The 26,520-nt window shown below is 56.0% G+C and overlaps 1 long non-coding RNA gene across 4 annotated transcripts in view; it reads left to right on the forward strand.

Moving 5' to 3' along the window:
* LOC108176363 (uncharacterized) overlaps positions 1-11,504 on the forward strand; it is a 62,361-nt gene extending 50,857 nt beyond the window's left edge. For 2 of the 4 annotated variants that reach the window (XR_016230424.1, XR_007916601.3), the window contains one exon: positions 9,243-11,504. This is a non-coding gene — a long non-coding RNA (uncharacterized LOC108176363). Of the gene's footprint in view, positions 1-7,264; positions 7,439-9,242 lie in introns of all 4 variants that reach the window. The other 2 variants (XR_016230425.1, XR_007916606.3) reach the window with 2 other exon arrangements.
* The last annotated feature ends 15,016 nt before the right edge of the window (positions 11,505-26,520 follow it).

The raw sequence follows: 26,520 nt of genomic DNA on the forward strand, positions 1-26,520 counted from the left end.
CACAGCGCCGGCCTCTGCTCTTTTCTTTTTCGTCACATATTCATGAGGAACTACAAAGCAATGGCTCTTGCTTAATTCTGCTTAGGATGCCACAGGGAATTTTATGAACAGCCGAAATGTACTGCTCACAGTTCTGGAAGCTGGGAGCTCCAAGATGGAGGCGGTGTCTGCCGAGGGCTTGCTCTCTGCCCCAGAGATGCACCTGCTTGCTTCGTCCGTGGGCCTCTTCCACAGGGGCTCTCATCCTGGATGTCAGGGCTCTGCTCCACAAAAGCCCCACCTCTGAATGCTGCCACCTGTGGGTGTAGGCTCCCATGTATAAATTCAGGCTGTCCCCAGAGAACCTCGGCTGGAGTGAAGTTAGGAAGCTGCCCCACCCACCCTCCACCCCCAAAAGCTTCCACGCCGCTCTCTCCAAGGTTTACTCCTGGGAATGCTGCTTGGTGGTGATGTGTCCCATGAAAAAGCACTCCGTGGTCCTAGCTGGGAAACACAGAACTCCCCCTAGAGTGCGCTGGGTCTCTCCAGGACCCCTTGGAGACTCCTGTTGACCTTGAGCGCTGGGAGTGTCTCCCGGGGCAGCAGATGCACTGAGTTCTGGCACGCTGGCTGTGACATCCAGGTGGCCTCCGCAGGCTGGTGCTGTGCAGAAGGCATTGGGGGAGTCCTAGTGACGACTGTGGTTTCTCCCCACCTCGCAGAGCTCCACACCAAGACAGGAGGAGGCAGGAGCACGAGGGATTACACACAGCACTCTTCCGAGCCCTGCCTCAGGGTTCAGTCAGTCCCGTGGGAAGCCAGCCATGGCCAGGCCCTCTTTCTTCCTGTCTCTATTGCAGACAGACGTGGCCTGGCCCAGCACGGAGAGGGGAGCCCAGGTCCCAGGGGAGTTCTGCCTCACATATCTCTGTCTGGGGCTGAGCCAGCCCTTTGACCCTGGCCCAGAGAAGCCTGGTTCCCACCTGGAGGCCCCCTTCTTGGTGGGCTGTGCGGCTGCCCAGGCCTCCTCTTACCCGCAAGAAGAACTCCTGGAAGCTCAGTGCTCCGGGGGCAGTGAGGCAGGATGTCTCCCCACACCTTGCGGGAGTAGCCCTGCCGCCAGCCCTCCACCTCCAAGGGCTCTCTGTCCTGCAGCCCACCAGGCCTGCCTCCCCCACCTCAGGCTGCAGGAGCCGCGCTGGGGAGGAGGGGCAGGCTCCCTGCAGCTCTCCCAGGGACCACGTCTGGGCCTGGCCTTGTCTGGCCACCCCTGGTGCCAGCTTTCCTTTCTTTCCTACCCTGAGCCAGCAGCAAGGGGCTGGGATGCCACAGGGACCCAGGCAGCTCCATGTCTGGGGATCCCGGGGGTCGCAGTTCTCGAGCATCAGTATAATATTTTTAGCTGCGCTCCAGCTGGGATGAGGAGCGCCTTCCTGGGATACTTGGTTAAGCTCCGAGAACCCTCACTTGTGAGCAAGTGTGCTCCACGCGGCTGTGGCCCCCTAACTCTGCTCCCTTTGGCTCAGGTCCCCCATCTCTCCGTCTCCATCTCTGCCGCCCCGACCCTGCCTTGCCACGGTGGGGCTGCTGGTCCCAGGAGAAGGAGGCAAGGCTGGAGACTCCCCAGCTGGCCCGCCCTTTTGGACCCTCGTTCTTTCTGTCCTCGGTGACTCTGTTTCTATGGCTACAGCCGATGCCCCGGCCATCCTTCCTGGGGGGAAGTTGGACAGGAATTTCTGTGCTTTCAAAAGTCAGCATTGTCTTAGGGGCACCAGCAAAAACTCCAATCGTTTTGCCTGAGAGTGGACGTGGCTTAGGGGGACGGGAGGGCCTAGAGGGGGCAGGAAGTGCCTGGGAGTTCTGCGTCTTCCTCCCACTGGGGGCTCCCTGTGGCCATGGCCATGTCTCTGGGCCGGACCACCTAGAGGGCCAGGGCCCTGCCTCTGCCATCTGACTGCCGCACCCCCGAGGCCTGAGCAGGCCCTGAGAACTCAAGGCAGTTACAGATTTTTGCAGTTCCTGTCTTTGGTCCTGCCCAAGCCACCCCATCCTGCTTCCCCAAACCCCCCTGCGACCCTCAGGCCTGTGGAGATCTGAAAATTCTACCCCCAGCCCTGACCCCAGCCCTCTGACCCCATCAGCCTGGCTCCCCTGCTCAGCTACGCCCCACCCCGGCCTGGTTACTTGCAAATGTCCTCCCCACCCCATGTGCTTCTGAGTCTGCGCCCCCTCCCTGCCTTGGCTGAGCCATTGCCTGGGCCTGTGGAGCCCTTCACACCTCTCCTCTCACCAGCTTTTCCTCCGCCTCCGCCTCCCGGCAGCCTGCCCTGCCTGCCCTGCCCCCTGCCTGCCTCCCTCTCTCCATCCCTCTCCCTTGTGCCCTTCAGGGCAGTGCACCAGTCACTTAGTGGGGACTCTAACACCTCCGTGCCCAGCCCCGCGTGGAGGACACACGCTGGGGACGGCAGCATGATGGATGAGGCTGCAGGTGGCTTTGTTGCCCGCTGGGGCTACAGCGAGGAGACCTCCCCTCGGAGAAGCCTGATATTTTCCAGGAATTTCCTGAGGGAGGGGACCCAGGCCGCTGGAATGAGAGCCAGCTGTGGGGCTGAGGCTGGGCGGGGGAGGGGGCTCGGGCTTCCCTGCTGAGTCAGCGAGCATGCCTGGGTAGTGTACAGGCTGAGTCAGGGCAGGGGGCCGCGTGGGGGCTCTCAGTCTGCAGGTGGGCCAGGGGAAGTGAATGTGGCTGAGACCCCTTCTCCCCACCAGCCCCACCCCACCCCCCTCCACCTGGAGCTTGCGTAAGGGACCGCTGGGGATGGATGCAAGATGGCAAATGGGAAGAAGCCTCTGGCAGGCGCTGGGCTCCTGGAGGCAGAGGTGGGCCCGCTGCAGGGAGTTGGCTTGGGCGGCCCCAGAGCTCCTGCATCTCAGCCCCAGCTGCCGGCTCCTCCTTCCTGCTCTCATCCCGTCCCTTTCTGAACCAGTCTGGCTGAACTGCAAAGCGTATCTGGTGTTTGGGCCCCTTCTGCTACGGACCTGCTGGGCCAGGCAGGCTGTGCTTTCTCCTGAACCGGAAATCCTCGCTCGGACCAGACGGCCTGGCTTCTCCCAGCCATGAGTGGAGGTGTGGCCAGAGAGCCTGGGGCAGGGTCAGGGGGGTGAGGCCTGGAGGACAAGGTCGAGCCCCTGCCAGCCTGGGAGGGGTGCCCAAGAGCTGCCCTTTGGGGGCCACTGCAAGGGGCCCTGGTTGGAGATGGGGTTGGGGTAGGAGCAGCAGGGAGTTGGAGGCAGGGTATGTAGTCTCACGGGGGCACACGCATGCGCGCGCACACACACAGTCCTTTTCTGTCCGTATCCCTCAGCATTGAGCCTGGCACCCTATGGAAAAGTGAGTCCTGATGCCAGCCTTGTAGGGCCCTTGTCCTGCTCACAGTGCTGGGTGGGAGCATCCCCTTGGGCAGTGGGGCCGTTCGCAGACATCTGTAGCAGTTACCTCGCCGCGGAGGGCAGGCGGAGCCTTGCCATATCGGGCTCCCCTGGCCTACCCCTCACCCCTGCGTCTTTCAAAGAGCCCCTGGGTGCTACGCCTCTTGCTCTAGGTCAAGGCTGAAAGCCCCAGGAGGCCCTATCAGCAGGGTACACTTCAAACATCCCCAACAGGGACATGCAACCTGCAAAGGGATTTGCTGGGATTGTGATAGCTTGCGAAGGCATACAAAAGGAATCCTAAGGATTTGCTTTTCTTGATGAGAGTGGCCAAAGTGACATCAGATATGGCCAGCAGGGTCCTGGGCCAGCCAGTGTGTGCCTGTGCAGGCCGGGCGAGCGAGTGCTGGGCGTCCCTGCCAGAACGGTGTCTTTGAGCTGCTGCCCCACTGTCAGGCGAGACCAGTTTGCCTGCTAGCCCCCCCAAACTTAGGTTACTTGAGGAAGCAGCCCTGTCCCCTCACCTGTTTCTCACGAGCGGACGAGAAACGGGGGGCAGAGAGAGCACCTCTCGCCAGAGGCCCCAGAGCACAGTCGTCCTGCCAGCCTCAGCCGAGGGGTGAGAAACCTACAGCTGAAGCTTCCTGGGTGCCAGTCTGGGAGGCAGGGCTCGGGAGGCCCCGGCGGGCCGAGGATGGGAGAGGGGGCTCTGCTCCCTCTGCGCACTCTCCCCGTGGGTCACTGCCCCCCACTGCTCCCCAAACATGGCTAGAAATCCAGTCTTTGGCTTCTCTTAGCAGAGCACACTAAAAATCCAGGACGACCACACCTAGGGGCATTAATAATCCTGAAGGGAAGAAGACCCAGCACCCAGAAGATGTAGAAAACCAACGAGGCTTCCGCAAGCTGGGGAGTCCGCTTGGACCGCAGCCAGGCTCCCTCCAGTGTCTGCCAGGTTGTGTCCCACCAGGCTCCGGATAAAAAAGTACCCCAGTGCACCCCCAGCCAGGGCACTTGTCTGCATGCACTCACATCTTGCACACATGAGAGATTCCCAGGACCTGAGAAGCCCCCAGACTCGAAGAGTGGCAGGCTCTGCTTGTAGCCCCCAAGGCGTCTTCACATCACTCTACCACATCTGCCCCGATGGAGACACTCTGAGTTACCAGTGATTGACTTCGCTATTGAAAAACCAGCCATGGGAGCAGGTGTTCAGCCTAGTGGGAAATACGCCTGCATCCCACATTAGAGTGCCAGGGTTCAGTTCGCAGCTCCAGCTCCTGACTCCAGCTTCCTGCTAACGTAGACCCTGCTTGGGAGAGATTGAGCTCCCACTCCCAGCTTCAGATCTGCCCAGCCACTGTCATTGTGAGTCCTCTCTGTCTGTTGCCCTTCCTCTCTCTGATCCTAGATGGTGAAGATGATGATGATAACAACAATAACAGTAAAACCAACAGCACTTAAAAAACATGAGTCTAAGCCTATTGTAAAAAATATGAAAAACCTAGAAAAGTGCCAAGAATAAAATACCTTGTAATCTTGCTAGATAGGCATAACCATTATTATCACACACACATTTAAATAAAATATTGTGCATGTGTGCACATACAAATGCATATGTCTATATAAAACATTGACTTTTTTCCATATAAATTACATCATAAGAATTTTCCTGGGTAATTAAAGTATTCTTTGAAAATATACTTTTATTAAATTTTTTATGTTTAAATTTGTATTTATTCAAAAGCAGAGAGACAGAGATAAAGAGAGACATCCCATCTGCTGGTTCACTCCCCAAATGCCCACCACAAATGCCCACCACAGCAAGGACTGGGCTAGTTCAAAGTCAGGATCTTAGAACTCAGTTCAGCTGTCCCAGGTGGGTGGCAGGGACCCAAGTACTTGTGCCATCACCTGCTGCTTCCCAGGGTACATTTTTGCAGGAATCTGGAATTGACAGCAAAGCTGGGATTTGAACCCAAGAATTTTGATTAGGGATATTGACTCTTAAAAAAAAAAAGATGTATTTATTTATTTGAAAGTCAAAGTTACAGAGAAGGGGGAAGAGACAAAGAGAGATCTTCCATTTGCTGGTTCATTCTCCAAATGGTTGCAATGGACAGGGTTAGGCCAGACCAAAAACTAGGAGCCAGGAGCTTCCTCCTGGTCTCCCATGTGGGTAGCAGGGGCACAAGCACTTGGGCTATCTTCCATTGCTTTCCCAGGCCATTAGCAGGGAGCTGGATCAGAAGCAGAGCAGTAGGGACATGAACCAGCACCAATATAGGATGCTGGCATCCCAGGTTGCAGCTTTACCTGCTTCTCTGCAATGCCACTACCCTCTTTCTGGAAAAAAAAAAAGATTTATTTATTTATTTGAAATTCAGAGTTACAGAGAGAGAGGGAGACACACACACACACATACAGAGAGAGAGAGAGAGAGAGAGAGCTTCCATCCACTGGTCATTCCTTAAATGGCCACAACAGCTAGGACTGGGTCAGGCAAGAGGAATCCAAGAGCTTCCTCAGGGTCTCTCATGTGGGTGACAGGGACACAAGGACTTGGACCATCTTCTGTTGCCTTCCCTGGTGCATTAGCAGGGAGCTGGATTGGAAGTGGAGCAGCCAAAGACATAAACTGGTGCCCATACGGGGTGTCAGCATTGCAGACAGTGGCTTAACCCGCTGTGCCACAATGCTGGCTCCTGGGTGTGGACATCTTAACCACTATACCAAATACACACCCTCAAGTAGGCTCTTAACCTCTGCACCAAAAAGCCACCCCTGTAAATACCATTTTAAATGGCTTTATAGTAGTATCCCATTGTATGGCACTTTAATTATTAAACCAGTCTCCTATTGTTAGGCAGGCAGGCTGTTTCCAGTGTGTTTGCTATTGTAAATAACAATTTAATAAGCACTCTCACATATGCATCTTTGCAAACAGCTCTGATTATTTGTTCAGTTAAAGTCTTCAAAGTGGAATTACCAAGGAAGGCATGTGAGTGCCTTCAGAGTTCCCGGTGTCTGGAATTAATGTATACTAATTATTTTGTGTTAACTTGGGGGTGAGAGTTTGGCTCAGTGGTTAAGACACTACTTGAGGTGTCTGGGTTCAAGTTCCAGCTCTGTTTCCCATTCCAGTTAGGAGGCAGCAGGTAGTGACTTAAGTAACTGGGTCCCTGCCACCTACATGGGAGACCTGGATTGAGCTCCAGGCTCCTGGCTCCCACCTGGCCCAGATCCCACTGTTGGGACAGAATTTGGGGAGTGAACCAGTGGATGAAAGATCTCTGTCTCTGTCTTTCTTTAATATCTCTCTTGTGTGATTTTCACACAAATGGATAATAATTTTTACAAAATTGTATTAATGTGAACCATACAGACAGGATCCATTCAGTGCCTCATCACTCAGAACATGCAATTCTGTCCCACAAGCCCCCCAAAGCCTGTGGGGCTGCCCCTGGCTGTACCTGGACCCCTGGCTACCACACGGCAGCTGCCCGCAGCTTCCCAGAAATGTCCCGGGAATTGGGGAGCCGTGAGGAGCTGAGCAGAGGGAGCTCAGGGTGGGGTCATCACTGGGGGCCCCAAGGCCACTCAGTGGGGGGGATTTCCTTTCAACTGATCCTTATGGCCCCCTGGGAATGTGACAAAGCCGGGGCCCCCACTCCCCCCACCCCCAGATGGGGAGTCTGAGGCCCTGAGCAAGGCCAGCAGAGACCAAGTGAGAGTTGGGACTCAGGAATGGGGCTCCCCAACTCTCCCCACACCCAACATTGCCAACCACTCCACCGGGGGAAGGGGTGCAGGCCCCCAGGGAGGCAGCCAGGGCTCACCCCCCGTCTGTTTTCAGCAGAGATTTGTTGAGCACCTGCTATGTTCCAGACATGGTGACACAGCTGTGAGCCAGAGAAGAGGCCAGTCTCCTGCCCTCCATGTTCTCATGGGGGAAACAGAGAGGAAGCCCCGAACCAAGTCGAACAGTGTTCAAAGCTACGAGAAAAACCGAGCAGGGTCAAGGGGATGGGTGAGTCCCAAGCAGGGTCGTGGTGGGGTGGGTACCTCTCGGATGGGGTCGATCTCGCTAGGCTGAGATCTGAGCCAAGGCCCGAACGAGTTGGATGAATGAGAGCCGTGGGTATCTGGAGCCCACGGGACAAAGCCAGGGCCGAGGTCCCGAGGCTGGTACAAGTGGCGTGTCAAGTAGAAGCCAGGAGGCCGGGGGGCTGCAGGAGGGTGAGGGAGCGGAGAGCACAGGGAGTGGGGTCCCGGGCTAGCCGTGGTCCCAGCCAGATGAGGGGCTACTGTGTGTGAGCGCCTACAGGCCCAGGCACCCCCCAGGGCACAAGTCTTTAAGGGGGCTGGACCCTGCTGTGATGGCCTGGCCTAGGCCAGAGAATGGCAGAGGACAGCCTCTGCAGCTCTGATGCCCTGGTCGCAAAAACTCTGAGGAGGGAGGCAAGTTCAAGACCTGGATCCCACTGTGCCAGGGGGTGAGGGTCCAAGTTGACTAGGCCAAAGGCCTACTTCAAAAGGGTTCACAACCCCGTGGGGCCAACAGATGGGCACAGGTAGCCAGCCCATGGCGTGACCGAGAGAGAGAAGACTTCCTGGAGGAGGTGATGTTTGCATGGGGCATTGAGGGATGAATAGGTGAAATGGGTCCCGACGGACAGGAAAGCAGGAGATGTGCTTTGGTTAGAAACACCTGCTCGTTGGGGAAGGGAAGGGGGTGCCCTCCAGAGCTGGAAGTTGAGTGTGCAGCCCAGGCCTTGACTGGGAGTTACTCCTGGGGCACAAGAGAGGGGGAGAGCGAGAAGAGAAAGGGTGCAGAAGAGAACTCTGGGTCACACGAACATGTGGAAGAAGCAAGTGATGGGGAAAAGATCAGACAGCCAGGAGGTCAAGAGAGAGGCCTGCGAAGGGCCCCTGGTGGGCGAGAGCTGGTCCCTGGAGGCTGCGGCCGGGGCCTGGGTGGCAGAGGCAGAGGTCTCGGGGCTGCGGCTCAAACCACCACCAACTGATGCTTCAAGCAGCACGCGCCGTCCTCTGACAGTCCTGGGGGTCAGAAGGCCAAAGCCAGCATCCCCCGGCTGACACCAGGTGTCTGGGGGCTGGCCGCTGCTGCAGCTTCCACAGAAGCTCTCCTGGCCACCCCCCCAGCTACCCCTGCCGGCTTACCAGAGCATGGCCCCCACTCGGCTGCCTTCATCTCGGCACTGTGTCTGAGTCCCTTTCCTCCTATGCCCTCTTCTAGGGCACCCCTGTGTGCGTCAGGCCCACCCAGATAACCCCAAGGGATCTCCCCATCTCAGGATCCTGAATTTCACTGCCGCTGAGACAGGAACTCCTGGGGGTGGGAGCGGGCGGGGGGCGTGACTCAACTTGCCTCCTGGTCCCGCAGGTGGCCCTCGCTCAAGGTGTCAGGGAAAGAGAGGGAAGGCAGGTGGGATGGAGATGGCCGAGCAGGTCAACGTGGCTTTCAGGATTTGTCTTCCTGAGCCTGTTACGCTCCTGCCCCTCCTCCTTGGCCCCCAAACCCAGGCGGAAAATTAGAAACAGAATCTGTGTTGTCACTTGCATGTGCTGCTGTTTCCGGGACCCCAGCCACCCCAGGCCCTTCCAGGCCGGCTGAGCTACGAATCAACATTTCTCACCCACAAAGAAGAGCCGCCCCGAGCCACCCAGAGCCGCGGGCTGGTGCCCTGGAGTGGGCGAGGAAGCCGTATGTGTAGATTGAACACTCAGGATGGGTTGTGTGCCTTTTTGTTTTACTTGTCTCTCCTCTTTCTCTTCCCTTCAGTAAACTGGTTTTCAACTTTGTTTTTCAGTGAAAACCATTTCCTGCTCGCTGTGGACCAGGTCCAGAGGCTGCGCCCGAGGCTCCCACGCCAACCGTCCAGTGTCCTTGGCCGAGGGCAGGGATCTCGCCGCCTTTCCCCCTTCCTCAGCCAAACCCTCGAACTCCCGCAGCCGAATCGCCGGAGGCCAGGAAAGACCCTCGCCTGTCCCTTGCAGCAAGAGTGACAGACGTGGGCAGAGGCCATGTTCGTCCCCACAGACAGCCTCGCTTCCCTGCTCCACTTGCCTTTCCCCAGGGCAGCTGCGGACCGGGCCTGCATGGGAGCCAGCCCCCACTACCCACCAGAACCAGCAGCCCCCAGAGAGCTGACAGGGACCTGCAGGAGCGGGCGCTTCGTGGTGCCCGGCAAAAGCCTCCTGGGCAGAGGACACAAACATACTGAGGACAGAAAACAGCTGTTGGCCCAGGATGGCAGGGTCTGGGGTGGGGTGGCGGGTACGTGTCCCTGGCCCGCGGGAGTCCCTTCTCTGGTGGGAGCCGCGCCTCCCGCCAGTTGCCACCTGGTCAGCTCGGGAGATGTGGAGAATGCATTTCACAGTGATTTCCACTGGGCCGTGGCACCGAGACAGCTGCGGGGGGGGGGGGGGCACAGCTGGTGCCGCCCTCAGCCCGCCACTGAGTGTCTCTGGAGTGATGCCTCCGCCCCATGGCGGGTCTCAGGGTCTCACTTGCTGTGGCTCCAGGGGCCACGGGAAGGTGTCTTTAAGCTGAACCCCCATTTTCAAGGGCAAGACTTGGCTTTTATTAAAAATAAAGTCCCATCATCATTTACTCCAGTGGCTCCCAAATCAGGCTAACCAGCAGGATCTTCCAGGATGTTTATTAGAAAATAAAGATAAATCAAGAGTTTCAGACCCCATCAGTCAGATCTCTTAGGGTCAGCCCAGGCTGGGGTCCAATTGCTTTCCTGAGTCCAGGAGGTTGAGCCCATCGAGTGAGACGGGGAGGGCGGAGTGGTGAGGGTGGAGGTGAGGGGAGTCATGTTTGCAGACCGGCTCATCAGAGAGGAATCGTAGCTGCCCACATGTCCTCGCGCTCAGCTTCAAGACAAACCTGTGTGCTGTGTCTGATTATTGTCCCTGTTTTGATGATGAAGAAACGACCACACACACACACACACACAGCCGGGAAGAGGCCGCGCCAGCACTCAGACCCAGATCTGTCTCTCAACTGCTCGGCCATGGAAGGGATAATCTGAAACCTCGGTGTCACCTTGGAGTCAGGCCACCGAGTGACATCACACAGCTGCTTTCTGGACGCGCGTCTCTGGTGGCTCTCTCTGTGTCAGGGGCTCAGCTGGCCCTGGCTCAAGTCCCTCCACAGCAGTTCACCATGCACCTGGGGACACAGACGTGACCAGGACACGGCCCTCATCAAGGCGACCGGTGCATGGCAAAGGCACCGGGCTGGCATCGGAGAGGGACTCGTGGTCTCAGAGCTCTGACAGGGAACACAGTGTCCTTCCCGAGCAGGGGGCCTGGGCTGCCTGAGGTCTGGGCACCTGGCCAGACAGACGCGCTGGCACCCCCACGCCAGCTCCCAGCCCTGCGGATGCCTCTGTCTGCCCGACGACACTGGTGGCCGCGCCTCGTGCCCCTCTGCTTCCTGTCGACAGCCAGCACCGTGTCCGGCACACGCAGGTGCTCAGTGAGGCAGCTGTACGCCCATTGAAAGGCCCAGGCACTGGGCTGAAAGGTTAGGGATTCGCAGTGAGCCTCCATCTCCATGGAGCGTACAGCCTCACTGGGGAGGAAGACAGGAAACATAATTAATCCATTACCATTGTGGTGAAAGCTGGAAGGAAAAACAATAAGGTGGTTTAGGAGTGGTGTGTGTGTGTGTGTGCGTGTGTGTGTGTGTGTCTCACCGAGGGATCAATGAAAACTTTTCCTCATCAAAGAACATTTACGGGGACCGGTGCTGTGGCGTTGCGGGTAAAACTGCCGCCTGCAGTGCCGGCATCCCATATGGGCGCTGGTTTGAGTCCTGGCTCCTCTACTTCTGATCCAGCTCTCTGCTATGGCCTGGGAAAGCAGTGGAAGATGGACCATGTGGGAGAACCAGAAGAAGCTCCTGGCTCCTGGCTTCAGATCGGCGCAGTCCCGGCCATTGTGGCCATCTGGGGAGTGAACCAGCAGATGGAAGACTTCTCTCTCTCTCTCTCTCTGCCTCTGCCCCTCTGTAACTCTACCTTTCAAATAAATAAATAAATCTTGGGAAAAAAATAGGAGCAAGACTCAACAATTAGGGGAGAGATAAATAGATAGATAGATAGATAGATAGATCTATATAAAGAACATTTACTCTGAGATCAGAAGGATGAAGAGGAGACAGAAGGACATGGGCAGTGAGGAGAGAGTAGGGAAGGTGCCCCAGGCAGAGGGCGATGGGGACGCTTGGAGGCTGAGCCAATGGGGCATCCCCCAGGGCTGCCTCTGGCTCAGAGGTCTTGGTGACAGACCCACTGTCTTTGTACGGACACCAGGATTCTGCCCCCCACATTGCAGATGGGCAGTCGAGGACCCTGTCCTAGAGAAAGGCAGAGTTGAAGCCCTAAACTAAGATGGAGCTGGAGGGAGCTCTCCCCATGCTGTGGGCGCGCCTCGGGCACCGGATGCAGGGCAGACAGGGCCTCCCTTCGGATGACGAAGAGCCGCAGGTGGGTGACCCAGAGATGCGGCGCTGAGCAGAGAGCACTGGGCTCCAGCCCATTTTGCCAGAGGTCTAATGAGGCAAGAGGCCCAGGGTCTTCCAGCAGTGCTGGAGAGGCCGGGGGAGGCTGAACGTGTCCTAACCCCCAGGACTTCCAATGGTGATACCTTAACATGCAGGTGCAGGTCAGCGAAGGAGCCCATGCTGGGGACTGTCTAGGCAGGCCAGGTGTGATCAGATGGGGTCCTAGGAGAGGGTGCAGGACCGGTGGAAATGAGACATGATGCTGTGATGAAGGACCAGAGCCGGGAGCCATGCTCTGGGAGGGGCTGTGCACCCAGCGGTGCAGGCGGTGCCCTGGGCAAGGCCAGGGAAAGGACGGGAAAGCCTTCTCCTGGGGAAGCTGCAGGAGGGGCCAGCCCTGCCGACACCTGGAGTCAGCCCCGGAGGCTGGGTTTGGGCTTTGGAGAATGACTGTGTGCTGCCTCAAGCCACTCTCGGGGGGACCTGTTACAGCAGCCGGTGGGGACCAATACTTGCGCCCTGGGCGTGAAGACTGGCAAGGGCCGGCCTGCTCTGCACATGCCAGGAATCCCCAGCCCCGTGCCGGCTGGCGCCGCAGCGGTGGCCCACGGACCAGTGCTGGGTCGCGTGCGTGTGTGAGAGAGAAAGGAAGAACACGTCTCCCTCACACGTCAGGGCTGCTCCGGGTGGGCCATCTTCCCAGGCTTGTCAACATTTTTCTCTCCAGGAAAACAGAACACAGTCTGCACCGAGAAAGTCAGCATTTCACACGCGCACACATGGATGGACTTTGTGGTCCCAGACAGACATGCACGCCACACTGGCTCCCGGCGCCTTCGGTTTTCTCAGAATAGGGAGTGAGGCTGGGGGGACCGAGGGAACTGCCCACAGCCGCATGGTGACATCTGTTTCCCCACAGCTCTCCCGGCCCCTATGGCCCTGAAATCTCAGGGAAGATTTGACACACGTCTCAACAGTGGGCAGCAGCTGGACTTTCCAGCCCCATTCCAGATGTGGGGCTGGCTGGCAGGGAGTTTGGCTTTGGAAAGCATCGGGGAGGCCAAGCGCCCCCTGAGACCCTTAGCGCTGCCTGCCCTGCCATGCACGTGTCTCCCTCCTCAGGGTCCTGGGTCTGGGCTTTCAGCGGGAGCTACAGAGTGCCTGTGCATGGGATTTGCACATGCGTGGCAAAGGCTGAGGGGACCAGGGAGCTGGCAGGCGGGAGCCCCACGGAGAACAAGAGGCCCGTGGGGCTGGGAGAGGGGCCAGGGCAGGAATTCAGAGGGGAAATGGACAAGGTGAGCTGGCGAGGGGTGCATGGGTGAGCGGACCTGGCCTCAGACGGAGCCAGGTTTGGATATGGGGCAGGCTAGGAGGTGCTGAGGGAGACGCAGGGGGCCCAGGTGAGGCAGCAGTGCTGTAACAGCAGGTGCCCAGCCTGGAGCCACTGGGAGGCCTGGTGCGTGGTGCCCATGGCTGCTCAAGCCCCAGACAGGACTGCTTGGCATCACAGGACAGGAGTGAGGGTCCCTCTGGGTGCCTCAGTAAGCAGCAGGAGGACCGAGAACGCCACTCGCTCTTGCTGGCCTGTGACTGCCCTTTTTGGTGGACAGAATGATGGCTCCCCAGAGAGGCCCACGCCCTGTCTCCCAGAACCTGTGAATGTGTGACCTGACAGGCAAAAGGACTCTGTGGACGAGATTATGTGTCGAATCTCGAGATGAGGGGATTATCCTGGATTATCGGGAGCAGCAAGTCATCACCGGAGTCCTCACGAGAGGGTCGGCGGCAGTGAACAGGGCGGCTTGAAGACGCCACGTGCAGCTGGCTCGGAGGGTGCAGGAAGGGGCCGCGTGCCCAGGAGTGCAGGCAGCCACTGGATGGGAGCTGGAAAAGCCAAGGAAACAGCTTCTCCCCTGCAGCCCAGGAGGAGCCCAGCCCTGACGATGCCTTGGTGTTAACCCAGTGAGGCTGATTTTGGACTTGTGGCTTCCAGAGCTGCATCATAACAAATGTGCATTGTGTTAAGCCAGTACGTTTGTGGTGCTCCGTTATTGTTGAAATAGGAAAGTGACACAGCTTCCCATCACATGCTGGGCTCCAGACTCTGGCCCGGTGCTCCATACAAGGGTTTTCAACACAACACAGGGGCCCATTGCCCCAGCTCTGGCTGAGCACTGTGCAGACCCTGGCAGGGGGGCCAGAGGAGCTGCTGCCGCCAGCCAGGCTCCTGGCCAGGGTTGGTTCTCCCATGGCCGCCACCTTCTTTGCTCACGGGTGAGCCAGCCCTGGACATGTTGTCTCCCCGTGGGCCCCGCCCTGCCTCCCCCTCCCCGACCCCTCGCTCTCGGGCTCTGGTCTCCCTCCCAACCAGGGGGACAGGGTCTACAGACTGCAGAGGAGCGACTCCGAACAGACGGCGCTCTGGAAAGCCTTGTCTCTGGGCGCTCAGGTCAGCAGCACCTGCTGTCAGTGGGGTTTTAACAAACAGACTGGGGGACTGTGCTGGGCAGGGGGCAGGAGACGTCCAGGCTGGGTCAGCGTGTGTGGGCAAGGGACATCCCCGACCCCAAGAATGTTGATTTCAAAGCACACCCCCACGCAGCCCAGCGTCGCCAATCCAAGCAGTGGCATCTATTCACAAACTCTACAGGCACCCACACGCACACAAACACACAGGCCCACGAGCAGTGCATCTGCAAGGAGAAGTCAGATACCACCCAACACAAACAAGCAGCTGTGCACAGGCACCCACAGACACTTTACACGCCCACAAATGCAGACGCGGCCGCATGCATGCCCACAAACACTGACACACCCATGCGCGAATACAGGCCGCCCATGCATGTAGACACCTGGACACCTGGCAGCTGGGCAGCAGGCCCAGAACGGCCCGTGGCTGCCTCCCCCACCAGGAGCCCTCCTGTGCTCTGCTCTGCTCTGCTCTGGAGACCTCTGCTGGTGGAGCCAGGCAAGGGCTACCAGGCCCTCCCCTTGGCCGTGGCGCCCAGCCAGGCTGGACTGAGGCTGTGGACAGAAGGGGAATAGGAGAGCAGAGGGGCCCGCAGGCCAGTGCCCAGGTGCTCAGCACCGCAGCTGCCGCTTGGCCCCCGGAACTCTCTGGTCTTGGCTCCAGTGTGGAAGGAGATGTTTCTTCTCTAAAAACCTCCCTTGGGCTCCTTGCCAGGCCAAGCCTGCCCAGTGCTGCCAGTGGGCCCTGCTGGTGTGCCTGGTGCAGAGGAAAGGGCCCTGTGCTGGCCGCAGGAGCAAGGCTCTCCACTCTCCCGCACTCCAAGAGCTCACGCTGGTGCCCCCGTGCCTTGCCCGGCCTGGGCTGTCTCCCAGAGCTGCTGGGCACACAGCTTCCCTCCCAGCCACCCGCTGGGTCTCTGACATGGTGTGTTGCAGCTCCCTATCCCAGCTCCACCTCCTAGATGTCCTCCTGGGTCCCACCCTCCTGCTGCCAGTGGCTCCTTCGCATTCTCCTGCAGGAGGTAGACAAAGTGAAGAATATAGGTCTTGGGAATAAGACAGGTGAGCCTGAACTCCCATCTCGGCTCAAAGGTGGGACTTCCTCGTTCGCCACAGACCTCTCCGGGAGCTAAGCTAGCTGCCCTCAGCCCCAGTGGCACCAGGTGGGGTGGACATGGTGATAGTCTGAGGGCAGGGGATGAAATGAGACAATGTACGTGTGCCTAGCACCAGGCAGCTGCTCAGGGGCCATCTTTACCAGGTACCCCAGCATCATAGGAATGAGAGGGAGACAAAGAAAACTGCCCAGGACTCCCATAAGGGATGCTTGGAGGCTCTGTTCTGATGCGCTACTTGTGATGGGGTGTCAGGGGGCCGGGATTTGGAGTGCTTTGTTCCCCAGTGGGTCCCATGTTGGAAGGCCGGCCTCCATATGGTGATGGGAGAGGTGGTAGAACCTATGAGAGGTAGGGCCTGGGGCAGGTGATTAGGTCACTGGGGGATCTCCCTTGGAAGGAGTTAATGTGGTTCTCATGGAACCCTGCTTAGTTCTTGGGAGAGTGGGTTGTCGTAACCAAGACCATCCCTCCCTGGTCTCTGGCTTCCTGTCTCTCCACCTCCCAAGTTGTGTTGCAGCCAAAGGGGCCTCACCAGAAGCTGAACAGATGGAGGCACACAATCTTGGACTTTGAGCCTCCAAACCTGGGTGCTAAATAAACCTCTTGTCTTCATAAAGCCTCTAGCCCCAGGCATTCTATTATAGTGACAGAAGTCAGACTGATACGGCAGGGGTCCCGAGGAGCAGGCCAGCACGATGACAGGCAGTCCCTCAGAGTGGGAAGAGGCTATGCAAGGTCTGGTTTTATCGAACTGGGGTCGGGTCAGGGCTGCCCAGGGAGACGGGGAGCTGTCCGTAGGGGCCCTCCTACCTGTCCACTCTCTCACTCCTCCGGGCGGAACTCAGCTTGCACCACAAGTAGGGTTGATAGCAAAAGAATGTGACTTTTGCAGGACACAGAACTAACTATTAGGTTGCCAGGGCAACCCCCTTGTGTCTGTTGAGTCGATCCCTCCGGCTCGTGGCCCTACGGCCTCTCTCCAGCCCCTCCACTCAGCGCTTCGCTCTCTTCTTCCCCACCTGACCTTGACCTTGTGCCCACGGCTCACTTAGCCCCTCTCCTCCTGGGCATTGAGCGGGGGTCAGCACTTCCATTTCCTGGAAATCGCATGGTTGTCGCCTCTCAGCCAGCAGCAACAGCAAGGGCAAGGAGACACCACTTTGCCCTGGAAAGTGTCTCAGCATCCTTCCCCACTTCCCCGTGAGCTGTATTTCAGAACATTCCAGAAGGCCCAAGACTCAGTGTTATGAATGCGCTTCAGTTTTCCAGGTCGGGCCACAAATGCCCATTGAACAAAGCTCAGAGCTGGGCTGCCACACATGCACCAGGGAAATAATCCTGCTGATCTGAAGATTTATTTGTTTGAAAGGCAGAGTTGCAGAGACGGAAGGACAGACAGAGAGAGAGAGAGAGAGAGAGAGAGCTTCCACCCGCTGGTTTACTTCCCAAATGGCCCAAACAGCTGGGACTTGGCCAGGGCAAAACCAGGAGCCAGGAGCTTCCTCCAGGTCTCCCACATGGTGCAGGGGCCCAAGCACTTGGGCCATCTTCCACTGCTTTCCCAGGCCATAGCAGAGAGCTGGATCGGAAGAGGAACAGCCAGGACTCGAACCGACGCCCATATGGGATGCCGGAACTGCAGGTGGATGCTTAACCTGTAATTTGTGTTTTAAAGGCGGCCTGAGAGAGAATGAGCTGAAGTGAACTGATCGATCATGGTCGAAAGAGCCAAATCGAGAAAAGAGAGATGATGATGGCACATGGGTGACCCCGCCGCCCAGGCAGTTCCAAGGATGGCCACTAGGTGACACCACAGGCCCAGCACAGCTTGGTTGCTGCTGGCTGCAGGTGGAGGGGACCAGGAGCCTGAGGGCAGAGGGGTGCCAGGCAGTGGTTCTGATGGGGCTCCTTTCTGCATGCATGGGAGGAAGTTTGCCCCATGCACCTCTCCTGCCTTCCCCAGCCACCACCCCTGGCTCCCCTGAGGGGTTTGTGCAGGTGTGCAGGATGAGGGAGGGATGGGAAGGTGCCCAGAGAGCCAGGGGCCAGGGAGCGGAGGGTGAGGGAAGGGACAGGAAGGAGGGCTCAGGCAGGCCTTGGATAGAACCTTGATAGCGGAGGGGACAGGAAACAATGAGCCTTTATTCAGAGTCCGCCCCCACTCACAGGTCCTGGCAGAGGGAGACCCAGAGGCAAACCCAGGGGCCCCGCCCACCAGCTGGAGGCAGGTGATTCAGAGCTCAGGTTTGGGCTGATAAAGCCCCACCCCACCCGCTGAGAATGGGTCCTTTGTGAGGGTCACCCCTCCCCAGCCCTCTCCTCACAGCTGGGCTGGCTGGAACAGGCCCAGAGGAGGGCCTGACAGCAGAGAGCCCAGTAGCCTCTGCTTGCGGTGAGGTGCTGTTGGAGAACCTGGCGATGCCACAGGGCCCTTGCACGGCACAGCTGTGCAGGAGAACGAGACAGCAGGGCTGGAGCCCACGTGTTTTCTTCCAGGTTCCCAGCCTCAGCTGTGTCCCCTTGCAATCCACTCATTGCCCCAGGGAGGAAAAACCTACCGCTTCCAGTAAAGTCAGAACTCTGAATTGCAAATGGCCAAAACCCAGCTTGAACCAGTCAGCCGAGGACGGAGCAGGCCCCTGAGGTGAGGGCTGCTCACCAGCTGGCCAGATGATATTCTTTCATCTCTTCCCTTTGCATCTCTGAGACTGGCTGCACCTTTTGCTCTGTGGCTGAGCTTTGTATGTTCACCTGTCCCCCCCCATTCCCCAACAGGGAGAAAGATCACAGCTGGTTCAGAGTTACATCCTCAGTCTCCCGGCCGAAAGGGAACTGCTCCATTGGCTACCACTCTGATTGTATCCTCTTGAGTCACGTGCTCAGCTCTGGACCAATCGCTGTGGCCAGGGCAGATGCATAATTTTCCCACATTGGGTCTCTCACTCATCCTGTGGCCAGGGTTCATGGGGCTCAGGGCAGACAAATGCAATACAATCCTTGTTGTGCCTTGTGGATCCCATGACAATCTCCCCCTTACTCTCATAGATCAAAAGGTGTTTTCTGGACACGTGCCTGCCTGGAATAAAAACCATGTTGCCCAGACTCCCTTGCAGCTAAGGATAACCGCGTGTTGAAGAGTTCTGGCCAATGGGATGGGACAGAAACACTGTGTGCAACCTCCAGATGGTGCCTTCACAAGGAGGCCATCCTCCTCTCTTGGTCCTCTTGCCCCTGCTTCATATGGGCGAGTCGTCTTAGACCAGACAGGTGAGGACAAAGCAATGGCAAGTGACTTAGGAGAAGCCGGAGTCCCTGAGACTGTTTGGGCCCTGTTTATCCCTGCTTATCCTACAAAAGAAGAGAAACCGCTGTCTTGTTTGAACCACTCATTGTGGGTGTCTGCTTTATTAGCCCCGTCTACTTTGCCTGCGGCGCCGGCACCCCGGGTTCTAGTCCCAGTCTGGGCGCCGGATTCTGTCCCGGTTGCCCCTCTTCCAGTCTCTCTACTGTGGCCCGGGAGTGCAGTGGAGGATGGCCCAAGTCCTTGAGCCCTGCACCCCATGGGAGACCAGGAGAAGCACCTGGCTCCTGGCTTCGCATCAGCGCGGTGCGCCGGCCACAGCGTGCAGGCTGCAGCAGCCATTGGAGGGTGAACCAACGCCAAAAAAGGAAGACCTTTCTCTCTGTCTCTCTCTCTCTCTCTCTCTCTCTCTCTCTCACACTGTCCACTCTGCCTGTCCAAAAAAAAATTTTTTTTAAATAAAATAAATAAAATTTAAAAAAATATTAGCCCAGTCTACATCCTGTGAAATAGAACCCCTGGGAAGCCACTTGGTATGATTAGAATATGACTTGTCCCCCAGACTCATGCAGGAGTTTAACCCACAGTCTTGTATGATATGAAGCTGGTGGAAACCTTATCTGATTGCCAAGTTTAGAAGCACGGCCTTTGGACAGTGGCTGGATTAAGTCACGAGGACAGAGCCCCCAGGAGCACGTCCCCATGGCTTTATAAGGGTGGAGAGACCACACAGACACAGACAGGCACGTGCCTTTGTCCGGTGGGAAGTTAAAAATTAGCCTGCGTGTGTGCGTGTGTGCATGTGTGTGTGTGTGTGTGTGTGTGTGAACGGCCTGAAGAAAAGCTCCCAGGAGAATTCCTCTCCTCAGGACCAAATGAGTTACCTGACCTAGTAACACGGGGCAATAAAACCTGCCCAGACGCCCTAGGGGAAGCCCCTCTTCTGCCTCCAGCAGACCTGGGGAGGAACTTGCTGATTTGCTCTCCACAAAACCTTTTATCCTAACGGAGAAGGGGGAGGGGATAAAGAGCCTCCCTTAAAAACCAGGCATCTAAACAAGGACTGCAGCTCAGCTCTCTGCTCTCTGCTGAGCCCGCCTGCCCAGCCCAGCCCAGGTGTCCTCCCTCCATTCAGTCGTGGAACCTTGCTCCCTCCCAGTCCGAGTGACTGGGCGTCCTCTCTGTCCCTTCCATTCTGACGGATGCCCTGTCCCCAATAGAGCCTTGTCGCTGTGCTCTCTGTCTCATGCCTGAATTCTTTCTTGGGTGAAGACAAGAACCTGGGGCTCTTCTCCAGTGGCACCTGCTGTCTCTTGCCACACGATGTTCTGCGTCACCTGGCGATTCTGCCGGATGCTGTGTTAGACCTCGCACCTCCAAACCATGAGCCAAGCCAGCCTGCCTCAGGTCTTCCCTTACAGTAATGAGAAGCTCAATACTATTCCTCCGCTGTGGGCTAAAACCTCTATCTCTTATATGGGAAACAATACAAATAGTGTTAGGTAGGAAGTCAGTTATGAGCTTATGTGTGTGTGACATAAAGGCCTAAAGAGAAGACATCTATGTCCAGCATATGCATCTGCATCTCAAAGTCATCCTGACAATGTTTCAGGGGCAGCCCGGTCTTCGAATCCTGCCCTGCCCCCTTCTACCTGATAACCTGCCAGGTGGAGGTCCCCGCCCTTTCTGCCTGACAAATCTTCCACAATCTCCCAGATGCAGCCCAGTATCTGCATTTCAAACACCCTGCTCAGAATCCCCATTCTCTAGGGGGTCCTGCTCACCCTTCCTCTGAACCCAGGATGGTACCAGCTAGGCTTCCTCCTGTCTGAAACCTTCAAGGGAAAACTCAGATAGGAACTTCTTAATATTTACAGCCATAAAATCCTTTGTTTCAGGAGGAAATGTGTGAAGACAAAGACCCATCTCCTTAAAAACCCCCAGCCTCAACTGAACTGCACGCTCAGCCCTCTGCCTCTCTGCTGAGCCGCCCGCCTGGTCTGGCCAGGTGTACTCCACTCAACCATGTAACCTCACTCCTTCCTCCCCCCTCCCCCAGTCGGAGCGACTGCACTCTTTCCCAGGTCCTGTCTGGAGAGGTGCCCATCCATCCTTACGGATGTCCCTTCCCTAATAAACCTTGCTATTTTACCTCCCACTACTCTCTGTCTCACACCTGAATTCTTTCTTGCGCGAAGACAAGACCCCTGCAATTTCTCCAGTAACACAGGGATCCCTTCCCACCCTCATTCCAAGCTTGCAAAATTGAGTGGAGCCCAACCAGGAAAGTCCAGAAGGAAACAAGGCCTGGGACCACAGCAATGCAGGCTGGAGCTGGGCTGGAGCTGGGCTGTACAGGCCGGGCTCTGTGCGGGCGGGGCTCTTCCTCTCTTTCTGTACGGATTGTATTCCAGAACAATGGTGGGCAGGCCCACGTCTCTCTTAGCCCTTCCTGGGTTCCCAAGGAACCCTTCACTCCTTCTTCCTCCTCTCCATGTCTCCTCCCTTAGGTGGGGGCTCTCCGGAGCCAAAGCAGCGTCTCTCCCCTCGGATAGGGCTCCGAAGACGGTGGGAAGGCCAGCCGGTCAGTGCACCACCCTGGGTGCCATCACACCCCGCCTGAGCCAGCAAGAAGGCGACACTTGGCTTCCAGGCCAGAGCGCGGGCCCCATCTCTAACCACATTGATTCTCTGCACTGCTGTCCCCTGACACCAGGGCTAGACCCAAGGGAACGGACGCGGTGCCCTGCCCATGAGGAACTCCAAGCCTGAGTGACAAGCACAGCTGATGCCATTGCCAGGGAGCCAGGGCAGTGAGAACCAGGCCATTTCGAGAAATCTACAGCTGCCTGCAGCTTGTGAGGCTCAGCCAAGGCCAAGGTCAGCAGGAGCCAGTCACTGCCCGCCTTAACTGAGTCCCGAGGGGCTGCTTGCTTCAGCTCATCTGCCTTACCCCTCCCCGCCCCTCCCCCTTTTTGAGGGGGGAATTAGGGAGAAATTTTCTTCCATTCATTGGATCACTCCCCCAAAAGCCCACAACAGCCAGGGCAGGGCTAGGCCAAAGCTGGGAGCCCAGAACTCAATCCTGGTGTTTCATGTGGGGGTAGCAGGGATCCAAGGCCTTGAACCATTGCCTGCTGCCTCCCAGGTGCACATCAGCAGGAAAGTGGAATTGGAAACCGAGGCAGGACTCAAACTCGGGCACTCGGATGTAGGACGTGGGCTTCCCCGTGGCATCTTAACTGCAGTGCCAAATGCCCAGCCCACCCTTGCCCTGTGGTCAGCACACTCCCCTCCAGCTTCATGCTGCTCTAGGAAGCCCTGAGCCACACAGCCCTCTCAGAAACCATGCAGGGACCAGTGTTGTCGGGGAGGGAGGAGGGCCTAATGAAATAGGATTCCATGGGCTGTCACTGCATTACTCTCTTGCAAAGTGTACTGGACCCCCCTCCTAGTCCCAACATGGAATCACCTGTACTGATCGTGTCTTATTCTTCCCATCACGGAGGAAGAACTGCCACATTTTCTTAGTCACAGAAAAATTCCATCACTGCCAGTCATCATCAATTCCTCCCTCTCTAACACATCCCCCAGCATACGGTCCTGCTCTGGTCTCTCCCACCTTGAAAACAAAGCTTTATTAGTGAGGATAAGAGTTAGGCTGCTGAAACAAAGAGATCCCAGGGCAGCGCACCAGGCTAGCAGAAGGCTAACCCTTGCCAGAGCCGCCAGGGAAGGGAGTGACACAGTAGCTGCTCCTGGAGGTCGCTCTGCCATCCTCAGTCTGCTTTTCCCTCCAAGGTGGACGCTCCAGCTACTGGCAGAGTTTCAACCTTCCAACCAGAAGGAAAGGGAAATGAGCCAGAAAGGCTCGGGCTGGAACTGCATAGGTCACATGCACTCACATTCCCGTGCCTTAGCCTTAGTCATAGACATACCTACCTGCAAAAGAAGTTAGAGAACAGAGTCTTTATCTGGACAGCAATGTGTCCAGTTAAATATTCCACTATCACTGAGGAAGCAAGAGTGGATATTGAGGGAAGGCTGGTGATTTATTCTGCCACAGTCTGTATCTTTGGCCTCTCGAATACATGCGCATGCTCTTTCCAAGCATGGAACATGCTCTGATCCCCTTCCCAAATGCAGAGCCCACAAGGCTTGCATTACTACAACCAGCTCAAGGTCAGGGTCCTCTTGGCAAGTGTCTGATCTTGGTACGAGATTCAGATATTGGTCTAGTAACATGCAGACTAAAAGGCCAGACACCTATTTGATCCCTCCAACAGCCAACAACAAACACACATGTACACACACACATACATACACAGAGAGTATACAACAGGGGTAGGAACAGGAGAAACACAATTTAGGAGGAGACAATTGGAAAACACGCAGCCATCAGCAGATCCCTCTAGACAAGAATTCCAAAGGCCCCCCTCCCCCCCCAGGGGACCAAGTTCACTGGCACTGACTACCAGGAAACATCTTCCTTATCCATCATTCTCTGTGGTCCCTGGCCCTGCCTCCTGGGAGGTCGCCCAGGGCCCCACCTGGAGAGGCCATTGGAGACCACGGCCTTCTGGAGTGGGGAGAACACGGCCTTCACAGCTGCTTCCTGCGTGTGCAGATCCGGAAGCTCTGGACTCCCTGTAGGAGCTGAGCAACCCCAGACGTGCGCAGAGCAGGCTCGCAGTTGCAAACATGAAATTTAAAACTCCACTTTCGATCGTACTGAAAGGAATAAACTGTGTGGGACTAAGTTTGACAACGAAGTGTAGGACTTGTCTATTGGAACTGCAAAACAGCATTAAAAGAAATTAAAGAAGATCTAAATAATAAGACCCTGCGTTCATGGATTAAAATTCTTTAATGTGGTTAAAATGGCAGTACTCTTGAAAGTGACCTACAGATTCGATGCCATCCCTATGAAATCCAGCTGATCCTGAAATGCATATGGAATTGCAAGGACCCGGATTAGCTAAAATAATCTTGAAAAAGGACAAAGTGGGAAGATTTACAAGTCTCTGTTTCAAAACATATGATGATGATGAAGCTATAAGACATCAAGATAGGCTCAAACTGGCATCCCGATACACATATAGGGAGCCGGCACCGTGGCGCAGCGGGCTAAGCTGCAGCCTGCACCACTCGCACCACCTCATATCAGAGCACCAGTTTGAGGCCTATCCAGCTCCCTGCCAATGCACCTGGGAAAGCTGCAGAAGATGGCCCGAATACTTGGACCTCTGCCACCCACACGAGAGGCTCAGACAGAGCTCCTGGCTTCGGCTAGGCCCAGCCCTGATCCAAGTGGCCATTTGGGGAGTGAACCAACGCATGGAAGATCTCTTTCTCTCTCCCTCTCTCTCTGTCACTCTACCTTTCAAATATATTTTAAAAAATTAAATATAGACATACAGATCAATGGAATAGAACTGAGAGTTTAGAAATAAACCCTCATATATGAGGAACCTTCAAAAAGTTCGTAGAAATATAACATAAAAAACTGCATGATTTTTATTCTTTTGTCATCAAAATAAACTCTTTTACTTCCATTTTTCCACAAATGTTCTGAAGTATCCTCAAATATGGCCAACTGATTTTCCAAAAGAATGCCAATACAATGCTTGGAGCAAGAACAGTCTTTTCAGTAAGCAGTGCTGGGACAACTGGATATTCACATTCAAAAGAATGGAACTGGATCCCTGCTTCACACCACCTACAAAGTTAACTCCTCATGGATCACACATCTAAATAAAACTGCTAAAACTGTAAAACCTTAGGATGTTGGTTTCTTAGATATGATGTCAAAACAAAAGCAAAATGAAAAGAAAAAATAAACTGGATGTCATCGAAGTAACAAACTTTTTTGCTTCAAAGAACACCAGCAAGAAAGTGAAAAGATGACCCAAAGATTGGCAGAAAATATTTGCAAATCCTGAGTCCGATAAAAGATTTATACCCAGAGTATATAAAGAAACCTTAAAACTCAACAGGAAAGAAGACAACCCATTTAATTTTTAATGTGCAAAGGATTTGAAAGGACACTTCTCTGAAGAAGGTATGTGAATGGGGGATCAACAAGGAAGCTGCTCTGTGCGTGGTCCTTAAACTGCAGACGCATGCGCGCATGTCACTTACTGGCTTGTCCACCTGGGCGTGCCCTGCCATGCCAGCCTCCCCTGACTTAGGCTGAAGTCCTGAGAAAGCAGCAACACCCCTGAGCAGAGCCAGGCTGCTGGGCAGACTCCCCTCACCTGTCGGAGAATCTCGTCTAGGGTTAGAGCCACGGCCTGAGGTGCTGGGAAGCTGCCTCTCCGAGCCACGTGGTGCCACTGCTGCCATTGGGAGCACAGTGGCAGCTGCAGATGCTGGCCCCTCAGTCCCTCTAGATGACTGGCACAGCAGAGAGGCCTGCGTTGTCACCTCCGCTCGAACACTGCTGGCTCTATTCTGAATTTCTCGCTTACGGGGTCTTGCTAAACGTGAAAAGAAGCCAATACCCTCCAACAAGTGGTTCTTTCATGCCCTAGAGCTAGAAGCTCAGGAGGCGTGTGACTGCCTTCCAAGATATCCTAGGAGAGAGTGGTACCCAATGTTTTGCATAGCGTGGGTCACCAGCTTTCCAAGCCAAATATCTGCCCAGAGTCTGACAGCAGCCCCAACGCCTCATATTTAATATTTTCACACCAACACTCTACTTCTAGACATCGATTCCTATGTTCATCAGAATATGGCTTAGACTGTTGCCACAAAGAGATTCTAAACTATCTAAACAAGGGAGCAATCCGTTTTCCTGTCACCTAAGTGGATGGCCCAGGGTTGCTATGGTGGTTCAATGATTTTGGAGTTCCCAGGTTCCTTCTATCTTGTCATTTCCCTGTTTTCATTGTTCTCATTGCTACTTTCATAGGGACAGCACCATGCCTCCTTGTGCATATGACAACAGGAGGAAGAACCATGTGGATCTCTCTCTTTTTATTTTTAAGATTTATTTGTTTGTTTGTTTGTTTGAAAGGCAGAACTACAGAGAGGCAGAGGCAGAGAGAGACAGAGAGGGGTCTTCCATCTGCTGATCCAGGTAGCTATACAGCCAGAGCTGAGCTGATCTGAAGCTAGGAGCCAGGAGCTTCTTCCGGGTCTCCCACACAGGTACAGGAGCCCAAGGACTTGAGCCACCTTCCACTGCTTTCCCAGGCCACAGCAGAGAGCTGGATCGGAAGTGGAGCAGCCAGGACTTAAACCGGCACCCATATGAGATGCCAGCACTAAAGGCCAGGGCTTTAACCCACTGTGCCACAGTGCCAGCCCCCACATGTGGCCCATGTGAGAGAGAAGAGGGCGGGGCCAGCAGCTCACTCCCACAGTCTCCAGGAGAAGGGGGCCTGCCCTGGAAGCCTAGGCCAACGCTGACCATGGGCCCAGCAGAGAGAGGCCCGAGTTCCCCTGTTGCACCTTCATTTCCCCGAGAGGTCCAAGTAGAAGTGGTACAGACAAGACCACAGGGCCTGCCTTCCCTGGGCACATTTGTGTCCCTACACAGGAACCACCTGGGAGGAGGAGAGAGGTGGGAGAGGAAGAGGAGAAGCCAACGAGAGGAATGGAGAAGTCCAGAGACAGGCAGCCGCTGAGAGCGGGGCTAGGCAGGGGGGCGGTGGAAGGAAAGAAGTTACTTTTCC

The sequence above is a fragment of the Oryctolagus cuniculus genome, chromosome 2 (assembly GCF_051225735.1).
Source record: "Oryctolagus cuniculus isolate XC-2025 breed Fujian yellow rabbit chromosome 2, ASM5122573v1, whole genome shotgun sequence".
Taxonomy (NCBI): domain Eukaryota; kingdom Metazoa; phylum Chordata; class Mammalia; order Lagomorpha; family Leporidae; genus Oryctolagus; species Oryctolagus cuniculus.